This window comes from Cetorhinus maximus, chromosome 20 (assembly GCF_964194155.1).
Source record: "Cetorhinus maximus chromosome 20, sCetMax3.hap1.1, whole genome shotgun sequence".
In the NCBI taxonomy this organism is placed as follows: domain Eukaryota; kingdom Metazoa; phylum Chordata; class Chondrichthyes; order Lamniformes; family Cetorhinidae; genus Cetorhinus; species Cetorhinus maximus.
Window position 1 is genome coordinate 62,885,393 of NC_135898.1, and position 14,529 is coordinate 62,899,921.

A 14,529-nucleotide genomic window follows, 5' to 3' on the forward strand; every position below is an offset into this window, starting at 1 on the left:
CCAAGACGTAGAATAAGAAAAATCGAGAAGTTGCGACTGCATTTGGTGGCACAAGTGTTCAATTACTATATATACTTTTCACTTTTGTAAACATATTTTGCTTTTATCCCCCTCCAAGTCTCAGGTATTGAATGGTTCATGGGTGTGATGCAAAGTCCAATGTTCATTCAAGGGTACCAAAAGCCACACCCCCAATTGTTTGCACCTTGTCCCTCCATTCCATGTCTCACTCAATCTCTTCACAGTCAATGCCTTTAGTTCCACATCAGCTTCTTGAACAAAGGCAATTCCTATGTGAAAATGATGGCTGGACAATGCACATGTAACCCTTACACCTGAGGTTCACTTTATGTGACCTCATGAGCATTGTTCATGGAAGGTTAATGATTATCCTGATGCTCCCCCACTGAAGTGTATTCTTTGTGTGTGTGGTGAGAATCTATTGCGACCCACGTTGAAGTCTTTTCACCCAAGTGCACTTTGCAATGGCCCTTACTTTATGACTGTGAGGTTTTGGTAAAAGTATTAATCATCATGAAGCACAAGAGTCTTTCATGTCTCCCTGTAGTGTTATAACGTCTCCGCTTTTAAGGCTGAACATAACTACTTCATTAGTCCCCACTCCCCCCATGCATGACGCTGAGCAATGCAAGTTGGTTCCACTCGGTGACATTTGAAATGTCTGCTCGATGGGATTGAGTGTGTGATGTCAGAAGTGTATGTTTATCTTGATGAAAACACCCAATAACCTGTGAGGATGTTACTTTGCTCCTGAGCAGCTGCCTAGTGTTGGAAGCAAAATACTGCAGATGCTGGGAATCTGAAATAAAATCAGAAAATGCTGGAAAAACTCAGAAGGTCTGGTAGCATCTGTGGAGAGAGAAACACCCGGGTTAGCATTTTGAGTCCATATGACTCTTCTTCAGAGCTGGAGCCAAGTAGAAATCTGATGGATTTTATACTGTTTAAGAGGGAATGGAGCAGGTGAAGCCTAGCGTTACTTGATGGAATCCCTCTTTGAGGTAACAGAATGTCAACCAATAGGGGGATTAATTATATGTTTGAGCAATGACTTAGGGTTCATGGCAAGGAGTGAGGTGGACAGTGTCGAGGACTGTAATAGTATGAAAGCAATGCTCCAGCAGATCTCCTCAGTGCTCCTCAGTATCTCGGAAGGGAGTAAGTTATCATTGACTGCTGTGTGAAAACTGACTGGGCCACGTCTCTCGCAGATGCCAAGGCAATGCAAAACTTAAACTTGGCAGACTTCTGACAAATGCAGGTTCATTAGTGATTAACAATAATCACACGAGGGTCCTGCTGAGCCGTTGTCTGTGAGGACAGTGCTAACATAACTCGCAGATTTGCGTCCATGCTGTTGTGCTACAGATCACTCCATCCTGATATCCAATGGCACCTTGGGGTTCAGTATCAAGATGCAGCCTCTGCATTAATTGTGCATGAGAGCCAGAGCTTGGAGAGATGGTGCTGTCCAGCTGTAGTTCTGCCTTCAGACGGTCAAGCGATAATCAGTGACAGATATTTTTCCTCTTAGAACTGCCTTGCAGTTCTGTCACACTTGCATGAGTGCATTAATGTGTGCAATAGTGTTTCTGCCTCCTGACATCTGCCATGCCCACTGATATTTGCGCTCCATGGTTGCAAGGACTGCATTATGTGTAGTTGTTTAAGGATGTGCGCTTATCCCATTACACAGCAGCCCATATGCTCCCTAGGCTACTGCACCTTCCAAAGATGCCCGTGTCATTAGGGTTCAAGGTGATTTATGCTTCCTCCATTATCATTTGCAGATTGATGACCTTTCGTCAGATGTTGAAGATGTTGTCTTCCATGCATCAAAACATGAGGAGAACTGCACTCCTTGCAGCTTGTCTTCATCTTATTTCTCCTGGAATCGTGTAGCTATGAGGTTGCCGTGGGAATTCCTCCACATCATTCACATGCAATGGCATCCTTATATGCCTCATTTGAATCCTCATGCTCTGCAAATTCATCACCTTCAACATCCTCCTCATCCAAAGAGACAATTAGCTCCTCCATGTCTCCATCCGGCAACGCATCCCCTCTTTGCAGTGTTGGGTTGTGCAGGGCAAAGCAAACAACAATGATGTGGGACATCCTCTGTGGTGAGTATTAGAGAGCCTCGCTTGATCAGTCTAAGTATCTGAAACACATCTTTAAGAGGTAACAGTCTGCTCTATTAAGGACCTAGTGGCTAAATGTGCAGCATTGTATCTCTCCTCAGATGCACCCTGTGGATTCTGAGAAAACGTCATTAGCCACAACTTTAGAGGGCACCCCTTACCACCCAGAAGCCAACCCTCTATGCACTGAGGGTCCTCAAAGATCTGTGGCACCTGCGAGTGCCTCAAGATGTAAGAGTTGTGAGAGCTCCTGGGTACCTAGCACAAATATACATGATCTGCTTCCTGAATTCACAGATAAGCTGGACATTGAGAGAGTGAAATCCTTTCCTATTATTGAATCTCAGAAGCTGCTGCCAGGGAGTTCTCAAGGCCACATGTGCAGTTGATGGAGCCTTTCACTTGCGGGAAACCGGAGATTGCAGGAAACCGCACAGCTCTGGCAGTCTGGCTTGCTTCATCCAGGCGGAACTGCACGTAATGGTGAGCTTTATTGAAAAGGGCATCAGTCACCTTCCCAATCCATTTATGTGTTGTCGATTGTGGGATTCTGCAGGAGTCCCCAGTGGAGCCCTGGAAAGATCCGTTGGCAAAACAGTTGAGTGCAGCGTTAACCTTAAGTGCAACCTGCATTAGATGCCCTCCCAGTCTGCTCGGCCTGAGTTCTTCATGGAGAATGTGGCAAATATGAGCTACCGCCTCCCCAGACAAGCGAAGGCAGCTCCGGCACTGTCTTTCGCTCATCTCCATCTATGAGCAGCAACTTCTGTAGACCGTTGGTCGCACCTAACTCCTTCATGGATTTGGACCCTCCTCATTAGCATCTGGCACTTACTGGGGCCCTGCTGGCTCTTGTTCCTCAGGGTGACAGCCTTCTCTGAGCTATGCCAAATGGTGATGGGCCCTTCTTCTCCTCATTCGCATCAAAGATATCAAGAAGACAGTATGGCCTGCAGCCTGCATTTTCAACTCCTCTTCATTTCTGTGATCTGATACAATTGAGTAACCAGTGTTAGTTCCCATTGATTTGTGTTCCTTCATTTGCAAAGCACCTATGTGTTCCCCAGCCCTTGGCTTTTCCTTAGTCTGCACACCAGCATACCAAGGCCACCCCTTGCAAGATTATATCACCCTGGAGGACGACAACTGACTGAACTTTCCCCTCAGATGTGAATGCACATTCACAATGAGGGTTAAAAACAAAAAGCTAAAAGCTACTGCGGATGCTGGAAATCCAAAACAAAAACAGAATTACCTGGAAAAACTCAGCAGGTCTGGCAGCATCGGTGGAGAAGAAAACAGTTGACGTTTCGAGTCCTCACGACCCTTCGGCAGAACTGAAGTATAGTTAGGAGAGAGGTGAAATATGGTGAAATATTTCACCTCTCTCCTAACTATACTTCAGTTCTGCCGAAGGGTCGTGAGGACTCGAAACGTCAACTGTTTTCTTCTCCACCGATGCTGCCAGACCTGCTGAGTTTTTCCAGGTAATTCTGTTTTTGTTTCACAATGAGGGTGTTCGTTAGGGAACAAAGACCCAAGTCCTAGGAACTATAGTCAGCCTTGAGTTGGTTGTCCTCCAGTGGCTTTTACAGCAACAATGGATAGCCATGTATTGCACTTGCATCTTGACTGCAAGCTTGGTGCCTTGAATGCCATGACCAATGCACTTGGAAGATTGGAGGTTTGTCAGGCCCATGCCTCTATGCAGCAAATGTGGCCATTGATTCACAGAGCATGCATCCACTCTGACATGTCTCTGTAAGGATCCGATACCAATTCAGACCATATGCACCACAGCACCTAAACTTAATGGATTGTCACCTGAATGTGCACCATTCGAAAAGCAGCCAAACTCATTCATTGCACATGAGAGCCTCAAGTCCAGCACTCAGCTGAGCCATGCTTTCCATGGTTTGAGCAAGACAGCTATAGGGTACCCCTTCAATCAGCCCAAAATATTTGTGCACAATTCCTATCACACACCTTGGGATCCCTCCCATTTTGTTGTTTTTTCATTTGTTTTTCCAACTGCATCATTGATCACAGTGGGTGAACATGGTGCTCATGAGATTCATGAGTGCAACCAGCTTCCAACCTCCCCCATCACCCACCAAGTTCCTCCCATCCTCCATAGTCACCATCTCCTAATTCCCATACCTCCTGTCACTATCTAGCCCCAACCCCTGTCACCCTTGACCCCAACTTTGTTCATGTTAATATTCTTGCCCTGCCCTCTGAACCCTTTAATGTTGATGTTCCCATGTTCTTTGTGGACATGAGCCCTCCCCTTCTCGAGGCCACATGCATCATGACTTTCTGGGACCCCCCCCCACAAACCCCCATGACATTTCAGCTACCACCTTACAGGATGCAGATACCTCCCCTGACCCCGACTGTGCCATCTCACAGTACCATGCCTCAGGACCAAATTTCTTAGATGAGTAACCACACCCTGTACACCATCCCGTGCACAACCGCACTGCCCAGAGAAGTCTACCCCTGCCCAAGACTGGGAACAAGACATGAATGATATGCAGAGCTCTATAACATAGCCCATACAGCGCCAGGATAGTCTGCTCAATATGCCCCGACAGCATGTCCTCAACCCCAGGACAGTTTCTGACTCATCCTTGGACATTCTTCTAACTCTTGCCCAGGACAGTTTTTCACTACTTTACTCTGTTCCTTGCTGCCAAGCCCCTATTCCTGCCTCCATCTTCCATCTTCCCTCCCATGCTGCACTCACCCCCTATCTCCCCCTCACCTTCTGCTGCCATCTTTCCCCTCCCCACTGGTCTTGCCTCCTGTGCCCAGCCTTGGCACAGCTTGTGAAATCTCACAGCAACGCTGTTGTAGGTAAGCAAAAGAAGCATTTATGCACCTCAAAGCTGTTGACGAAATGAAGCTTGCCAGGTGCACGCCACTTATATACAATCGGAAAACAAACTGTTCTAATTATCTGCTGACGGGGTGTTTCATTTGGGGGGAGAACATAATTCCAGCGAGTTTGCCTTTTAGTGAGCATTCACTTGATGGAAATGAATGCAAATGTGGTTTCCGACTTAGATCAGCAGGACGGTCGGCCCACCTTTAACCCGACATGAAAGTCGGGAGAACAAAATTCCAAACTAATTTCCCGCCGATGGGAAACTGACTTTTGCCATCATGCCAAATTTTGTGCCCCTGCCCACTAGGATTCCCGCCGCTGGCCAAAGTAGAAAATCCTGCCCAAAATGTACGTCCAAAAAGAGCACCCGGAATCGTCCTAGATGCAGGTTTTTATGTCATATCATCCCAAACCCGCCGCATTATATGCATTCCCGTGAATCACAGCGTTTCCATGGCGGGCGGGTCCTCATTCTCCCGCCATGCCATCACCTCGCCGCTTTATCACGCCGGGTGCCATATTTAAAGTCCAGCCGCATGCACACCTCTCAGTGCTTCCAGCCCAGGGCTACTGCAGGGAAGATATCCATGAAAGGCAAAAAGTCTGCAGCCCCCAGGTTTAATGACACATCACTAGAATGCCATTTGGACGCTGTGGAGGTCCACCATGATGTCCGCTACCCCCACTCTGGCTGCAGGATGGACAGCGACATCACCAATCCAACAAGGCAGGCAGTGACAGCAGTGGTCAGTGCCAATGTTGCGCAGAAGAGGTTGGCCATCCAATGCAGATAAAGGATGAATGATCTCATCCATGCAGCCAGGGTAAGGCAACCATCTCATCACTCCAAACTCTCACACTCAACCCCATCACACATTCACTGGCATCTCACTCACTGCCAGCTCAAGGGACATTACCACCCATTCTCACGCACATACCCTCAAATGTCCATTCAGCCTCATCTCCTCTGGAGACTGCCTCCTCAGAACGTAAGACCCGAGTTACTCGCCCTCAAACTTAATTTGAAATTTTACCATGTTGTGATCGCTACTCCCTAGAGGATCCTTAAATACAATATCTCTTATTAATCCCACCTCATTACTCATCACTAGATCTAAAATAGCCTGTTCCTGAGTAGGTTCTGCAATGTATTGCTGTAAGGAACAACCCCTGATGCACTCTACAAATTCATCTTCTGTTACCTCTGCCAATCTGATTTGTCCAGACAGTATGCAGATTAAAATCACTCATGACAATTGTAGCACCCTTCTTACATGCCTCCATTATTTCCCAATTTGTACTTTGTCCTACAGTGAGGCAACTCTTCGGGAGCCTATATACAACTCCCACCCATGACTTCTTCCCCTTGTTATTCCTTATTTCCACCCAAACTGATTCCACATCACGATCTATTGCACCTATATCACTACTCACCACTGCACTGATACATTCCTTTATTAACAAAGCTACCCCACGTCCTTTTCCTTTTTGCCTATTTTTCCGGAATGTCGAATACCCTTGAATATGCAGTTCCCAGCCTTGGTCACCCTTGGCAACCACATCTCTAATAGCTATCAAGTCATATTCATTTATTTCTATTTGTGCAGTCAACTCACCTATCTTGTTACAAATGCTGTGTGCATTCAGATAAAGAGCCTCAAGCTTTGACTTTTTTACCATTACTGCTCATTCTGGTTCTAATTTCTGCTGCACTCTTCTGCTTATATTTTCTGCCCCTTCCTGTCACACTTTGATTTTATCGTTCGCCTCTTCACTACCCTGCACCTCTGCTCTCCCATTTCTTTTTGATTTTTTAAACTTCCCTACAATTAAACCTCACCATCTTGAAGCCACTTTCACAGATCAACATGTGACCCCGCGCACACCCTGGGATACCCTCCTTTCCCAGTACAGCTCTTGTCCTGCAGCCTCTTCCCTTGCCTGAGGCCACTTATCCCCCTTCCCCAAGCAAGACCATGCCCTGCAACCATTGAAAAGTCACCCATATATGGCTGACCTGGTAGGTAGAGACCTACCTGTGAGCTCCCATAAAAGTGATGTGGTGCTGTATGAGTGCTGACCTAAGCAAGGTAGGCAAACAAACCTTGAAGTCCCAAGCGAAGTGCAGGTGCAAGATGCTTATGTGCTGTTGTGAAACGTGTTTTCCCACCAACGTGGGCGGACGATCCAGTTGGTTTTGGTGGGGGAATGGGGTTGGGGGTGGTGGGGAGACGGTGGCTGCCGGGAGGGGAGATGAGCCTGGCGGGCTGACCTTATAATGATATCCTGATGTATTACAATGAGGTTCCCCACGTCCAATGGCGGGAGACAAGGCCCGCCATCAGCAGGCTGAGCTGATAATCGCAAACTGGTTTCACGCTGTTGTGAAACCAATCATGCCATATTGTTCACTCACACCACCGAACACACCCAACGCCAGCCAGTGTTTCGATTTGCATGCAGCCTAATTACTGGATTCCAAATTAACCCTTTAAGTTATTTTAGTCCGACATAAATATAACCATCAGGCAAAGACTCAGATGCTGAATTAGCAAATAATACCAAAGTTTATTGAATAAAGAATAAAATAGAACAATACACTTATCATTTAAGTAAAAGAGAAAAAGAACAAAAAGGTATACTTATCAATAATACAATACAGACTTCACAACTTCAAATGCATGGCCAATCCAGATGCAGAAAACAACCTCAACTTTTCTCACCAACAGGGATTCTGCGGCTGTCCCTGGGCCCAATGCAACACTGCCCGTTCTCACACCAACAGGAACTCTGCCTCTGTCCTCAAGGAAACAAAACAGGGACCCTTTACTTGGTGTGCACAAACAAAGCAGTTCCCAAACCCTCTTTTATACCTAACTTTGGCATCGCCTCACCTTAGCCTGTTGTTAATAGCTCATTGGTCAATAATGTTGTAAGGGTCAATTTCATTGGATTTGTCCTTCTGCATGCATTAAGAAATTGATTATCTTAAGATGTATTCTTTATCTTAATACTGCACAACTGTCTTATTCATTAGGCCCAGTACTAGACAAGGACAGCTTGCTTTGATAGGGGTCTCTACTGGATAGGCTCGGATCTGTAGTAATAGTGGGGTCTGGTACATACAACATTAATGTGGGACTGAGTACAGTACCACCCACACAGTGATGTAAGAAGGCACATGACCCAGAGCTGGGTTCTGTTGAAGGGTCATGTGGACTCGAAACGTTGACTCTTTCCTTCTCCACCGATGCTGCCAGACCTGCTGAGTTTTTCCAGGTAATTCTGTTTTTGTTTTGGATTTCCAGCATCCGCAGTAGTTTTTTGTTTTTATCTCAGTCTAGAGATGTGTAAACACCTAGGATGGAGTCAGTTCCACACCTGTACCCTCTACTGTATATATTTACATAGTTATGAGTCATTAATAAAGACTTACTGTTAATATACTCAAAACAACCTATTTCTTGGTGCCCGAAGCAGGATTCTTTGTGGTGGCAGCGTCTGGATCAAAAACCCTTATCCTCACAAGAATGCAGAAAAACTAAGAAAAAGGACACCTTCAATGGGTTCTGAACTGAAACAAACTCCCAGCTGAAGGTACAGACGTGGAGAAAATTCACCAGAAAGAGAAAGCTCGAGAGAGAAAGAAGAGCCTTGAAGCAAAAAGGAAGAAGTTTTACTCCAGCAAAAGACTTCATTGGATCTCCCTTGGAAGTCTAGCGTCAACAAGCAGAGCTCACGGCCAGCAATGGTGAGATAACACTTTTTTAAATTCGAGACCAGCCAGTCCTGAGAAATCCCTTTTCATTCATTCAGTCAGAGGCACCGTTTGAAAGAAACCACTAGCTAATCCTGATCCCCAGCTCCGAGTCTCAACACTTGGCTCCCCGGTTCAGCAAAGAAAAAATAAATTAATTAATATTGTCTGAGTTCGGGTACCTCACGACCATCCGATTTCCTGGATGGAAAGCCTGCAGTTGTTTCCTACGCATCCTGTCTCACAATGCTATACTGCTGATTAAATTAAGTCAGCAGCCGGCTGACCCTTGCAGCCATTGCAGACCCTTCTTCTTCGGGCAGAAGTGTGCCACCACCATTTTGGAAAGCCAGCCAAAAACGGGCAAGCACGGGAAGATCCATTGTTCGGCAGTGAACCGCAACATCATCTTGGAAGCCTGTAAACTCTTAAAGCTGTACCCACACTTTTAAACACTTCAAAATCAATCACAATTCCACACTTCCAGCTCTACTGGGATTCACTCATGGCCCAGTCCAGTCACAGAATTGGAGCCTTTGGAAGAAAAGATTTTTAAGATGCAGCATTGCTACAGGTCTCAATCAAAAAAAAAATCAGAAGAATAAGTCAATACAGTTCTTTACTCAACCTGGGCAATTGCAGAAGACATTGTTGCACAACGAGCTACTGATGAGTCATCTGGCAAATTTGATGATGTTTTAAAATCATTCTATGTTTATTTCAACCTGAGATCCAATAAAATATTGGAGAGAGCTAAATTTAATAGGAGTCCAGCTCCCTGGGGAACCTGTTGATTCTTTATTAACGGTCTCTACAGGCTGGCAGAGAGACATGAATATGGAGATGTAAAGTTTGAGTTCATCCGAGGCAGAATCATGGTGGGTGTTGCACCTGATTCATTCTCTGACCCCCTAGCTAAAGATGATTTTACCCTAGACAAGGCAATCCAACTAGCTAGGCTGGCTGAGCTACGTGAACAGCACAGGACCATCCTAAGGGGAGAGAACACTACTTGGGGCAGAAACCAACCCTCAGTCCACCATAAAAGTTCACAGGGGCCATCCAAGTCAAGGAAAACAATTCCTGAACCGCCCAGCAGAGCAACCTTGCCAGCACTGTGGTGTGAAGCACCCCCACGGAAAAGATCAGTGTCCTCTGAGTACTGTCCAGTGCTTCCACTGCAACAGACGGACACTTCAGTAAACTGTGCAAGTCAAAACCCCAGCACCATGCAGATAGCCCAAAGGTAATCCACGAAGTCGAGACTAAAAGTCCTGAAGACATACAACCATGCTTCTTGGTGACATCAGAGAATGTGGTTCTTTGTTTTGGAGTGCTGACATTCTGGTAAATGGTAATCTAACAAATTTTAAATTAGATTCAGGTGCCAGCGTAACAGTCCTGTCAGACGAGAAACCATGCTCCAAGGCCTTTGGATTTGAATGACAGGCACTCCACTTTATGGAGCAGGGGAGTCCGACTCCCAGTCACCGGCATGAACCTTGAACCACTGAGGTATGGCAACAAATAGATCTTTGAGTTGATGAAAGTAATCAGCCTTTCTCCCTTCTGAGCAGATGCCTGCGTAGCTCTCAAACTCCTCCAGATAGCAGATGATGTCAAGACTACCACTGTTGCTAGCCTGCCAGAACAGCACAGTCCTGAGTCCTCAAACACCAAAGAATATTCAGACTCTGATTTCAATCTCTCTACTCTGTGTGGAGCAGGTTTGTCCATCATGACCAGGGTCAATATGGGACTGAGTACAGTGCTGCCCACACATCATGTAAGAAGGCACATGACCCAAAGCCAGGGTCAGCCTAGAGATGGATAGAGTTATGTAAAGGCCAAGGATGGAGTCAGATCCATACTTGTACCCTCTACCATATATATGTATATAGTCATGAGTTGTTAATAAAGATTTGTTGTTAATGTACTCAAGACTATGGTGCTTACTTCCTGTGTCCAAAGCAGAATTCTTCAGGTTCCTTTCTCACAACATGCAGTCACAGCATGGTTAACACTCTGGCTTTGATTCTAACATAGGAACGTTAGTAGAAAAATACAAATATAATCCAACTTTCATTAACTATCTGGTTATTAACTATCCTGCAATTACAGAGTAATTGAGATACTTCTAATACAATCATTTACTACTAGCTGGTCAGTTGCTACTTTACAATACTAGTGGTTAGTGTACTAAAATATTGCATAGTTTGGCAGGTGTTCAAATCGCAAAATGGCCTCTTTTATATAAGGTGTTAGTACAAAGTGCTGGTTCGACCTTGTTAGCCTTTTGCAAAACGCAGCTTCTAAAAATGGTCAAATTAAGCAGGCAACCAAAATCCTGTTAAAATTAAATATAAAACCTAGGCCAGCATACAGGAAGCCTGACTGCAGAGATTCAAACAGAAAGCTGCAGAAAAGGTCAAGACAGAAAGTGACAACATCTTCAAAGAATTAATAAGGGCTGTTGAAGCTGAGATAAAGTGGATGAGGACCCCGGGGTTAAGGGCAAATTTTTTGAGGGAGTGGTTTTGAGGGTCAGGAACGGGAAACTGTTTAATGAGCTATTTGATGGGTACAGAGGTCAAGGAAACAGAAAGTGAGTCTCAGGGACAAGATCAGCTCGAGAGTGGGAACGAAGGGGGTTAGGATGGAAGTGATATCATGGGATTTAGGCTGGGGCTTAGTACATACTGGGAAGGAAGCAGAAGAGGCAGTTGAACAGATGGCCTCAATTTTTATGATAAAGTAGTCTATGAGCCCCTCATACTTGTTTGCAGTGAGCTTGGAGAGGGCTTAAGGAGATATTTGGTAGCAGGGAAGAGAACTGGAATTTTGTCCTCCAGGATGATCCTGATTTTAGTATGGCCCATTTTAGCAGGAGATTGAAACCTGGTAGTGCTTGATGTCATCCAGCCAGATCTCATGATATATTAAATCAGGTGTGCCAAATATGTTCAAATCCACACACCCAGGAAATTGACCTGTATGGGAGAAAGTGAAGGCTGCAAAGCTTAAAAGTGTAGCTGTAAGCAGACTGTTTTCAGCAACTGAGGTATCTAAAACAAGGAGCCATACATGGGTAAATTAAATGTGACATTTAGAACAGAAACTTAACACAAAGTTGTGAGGTTGTGGAATCTATTTCCAGGATTTGTGGGTGATCCCAACACTACTTGCATAATCAAGATTAGATTGGAAATTTTAGAGGGATATGTAAACAAAGTCAACAATGTGATGACTATTTGCTCGCAATGGTAAGTGCCAAAATAGACTAGGTAAGCTTTCTATGTTGGAACCCCTTTCTCCCCTTCCACTGTTTAAGTATTACCTTGTTTATTTTAAATGGGTCGTGCTTCTGCAAAAATTGTAGGCAAAGGAATATCACATGAACATGCTAAACGTTTGTCCGCTGATAGCAGTCATTTTTTGGCTTTAATGCAAAATTGGGTGTGATTATATTATAGGCACCTTAATCAGATAGCAGATTGCCTGTATAATGCAAGAGTGCCCTCTAGTGATTGAGATATTTAAAATAAAGAACATGCTGTGTTGTGAAAAATTACAGTAGGATTGTGAAATACTTATCACAGTCACTAACTTTTAAGAGTAGATTTCCAGAATGTACAGCGAATGTAAATTTGCCGGGTGCTTTGAAAGCGAGTTGAGCAAGTTCCAGCAAATGGAAGAATTCTCCAATTACAGAATATAGATGATTTAATTGGAACTGATATCAATTATTAGTCTCTAGGAGCTGCTCAATTGCCTTCAGGGATCTGAAAGGAAATGCCCAGTTTTCCTAAATTGGCCAGAAGTAATTTTTCGTTTTTTCTTTTATTCTTTCCCTGAAAATTGCTGGCATACTTGATGCTTTAAATGTGCAAGGAATAAAATAAAAAATCAAAACAGCAATGTTCAAATCAACAGGCATCATGCTTAGACATTACAGTACTCTGATCAGATCACATGTAAGGAGTAAATTCAGACTTGCGTAACTGTGGCCAGTGGAAAATAAATACCAGACTGTTGGGCTGTGGTTTCTCTACCACAGCCCCCAATTATTGGAGTTGTATGGTATGTGGAAAGACTGCAGAAACAGGAGCTTTTCAACCTGAATGGAGACAGCTTAATGATCTTGGAGATTCCCAATAACAGTATGGAAAAAGCACATCTAATTCTCAACTAATTTAAGTGTAGCATGGCTCAGCAGTTCAAACTTGTTAGAGATGACTTTCCTCAGAGTAATCAATGTGCAATGGGTTTCTGGGTGGGGTTAGGTGAAAAAATTCAAACTATTTGAGAAACAACTGGATTCTACAGCAAAAGGTCGGGTCCTTTGGGACGGATGAGCTAAAATGGGAAAAATAGCCATCCATCCATCCATAATTCTCCTGAAGTCAATCCTTTATAATATTTGGATTAAATAATTGTTTGCTATAGATTCATATCTAAAGTGTACAATTATAATACAGAATGAAGAGTTTTATCATATTCCATTGCTCCGATGTGCATGCTATACATCTTGTCTGGATATTGAAATAAACAAAACCAAACTATAGCCAGCAATTATTTCACAAGCATACAGCAGGTTCCTACATCACAGACTTCTAGTAGATATAATCATGCTGTCTGAATCTAGGGCCAGAAAGACCTGTGGGAAGGAAATAATGGTGTTTCCCAGGGATCGGTATTAGGATTACTGCTCCTTAACTTAATGACCTGAACTTGGTTATAAAAGGCATAATTTCAAAGCATGCAGATGATAAAACTCTAATGTAGAGTTATACAAAGAGCATACTAACAGACTTCAGGAGGACAAAAACCGAGTAATGAAATTTGCACGTATGGCAGTTAAAATTAACAGAAATGTGAAGTGATACATTTTGATAGGAAGGAGGCAAAATAAACTAAATTGTACAATTTTAAAAGGAGTGCAGGGGCAGAGACCTAGGACCATGCTTTAGGAAGGAGATCAAGGCCTTGGAGAAGGTGAAAAGATTTAATATAATGGAACCAGGGATGAGAGATTAGGCACGAGGGACTGGAGAAGATGGAGTTGTTCTCCTCAGAGCTGTGTAGGGCTGAAGGAGACTAGACATGAGGGGCAAGGCAATGTATGCACTTAACATGAGAATATTGATTTTAATGTGACAGGGGAAATGAGAGTTAATGTAGACCAAAGAGGATGGGGCTAATTAATGAACTGGACACAGACAAGCTGACATTTCAGGACATATATTCTGTAACCAACAGGGAACAGGCAAGTTTAAACTTGATAATTTGTAATGGCACAGGATTAATTAATAACCTCATAGCAAAGGATTCTCTAAAAGCATTCATAACATGATGAATTCCGGTTTGAGGGTGAGAAATTTGAGTATTAAACTTTATAAAGGCAATTACAAGGATATGAAGACAGAGTTGGCCAAAGTGGAATGGGAAAATAGGTAAGATGGTAGAGAAGCAGTAGCAGACATTTAAGGAGACATTTCATAACTCTCAACAAATATATAGTCCATTGAGAAATAAAGATTCTATGAGAACTAAGTTTAGGATGGTATCAAATTGAAAGAAGAAATTTCCAATGCTGTAAGTACCAGTGGTAGCCCAGGAGACTGAGCAAATTGTGGAAACCAGCAAAGGATGACTTAAAAAAAAGGGGGGGGTAAATTGGAGTCATTGAAAACCAACAATATAAAAATACAGTAAAA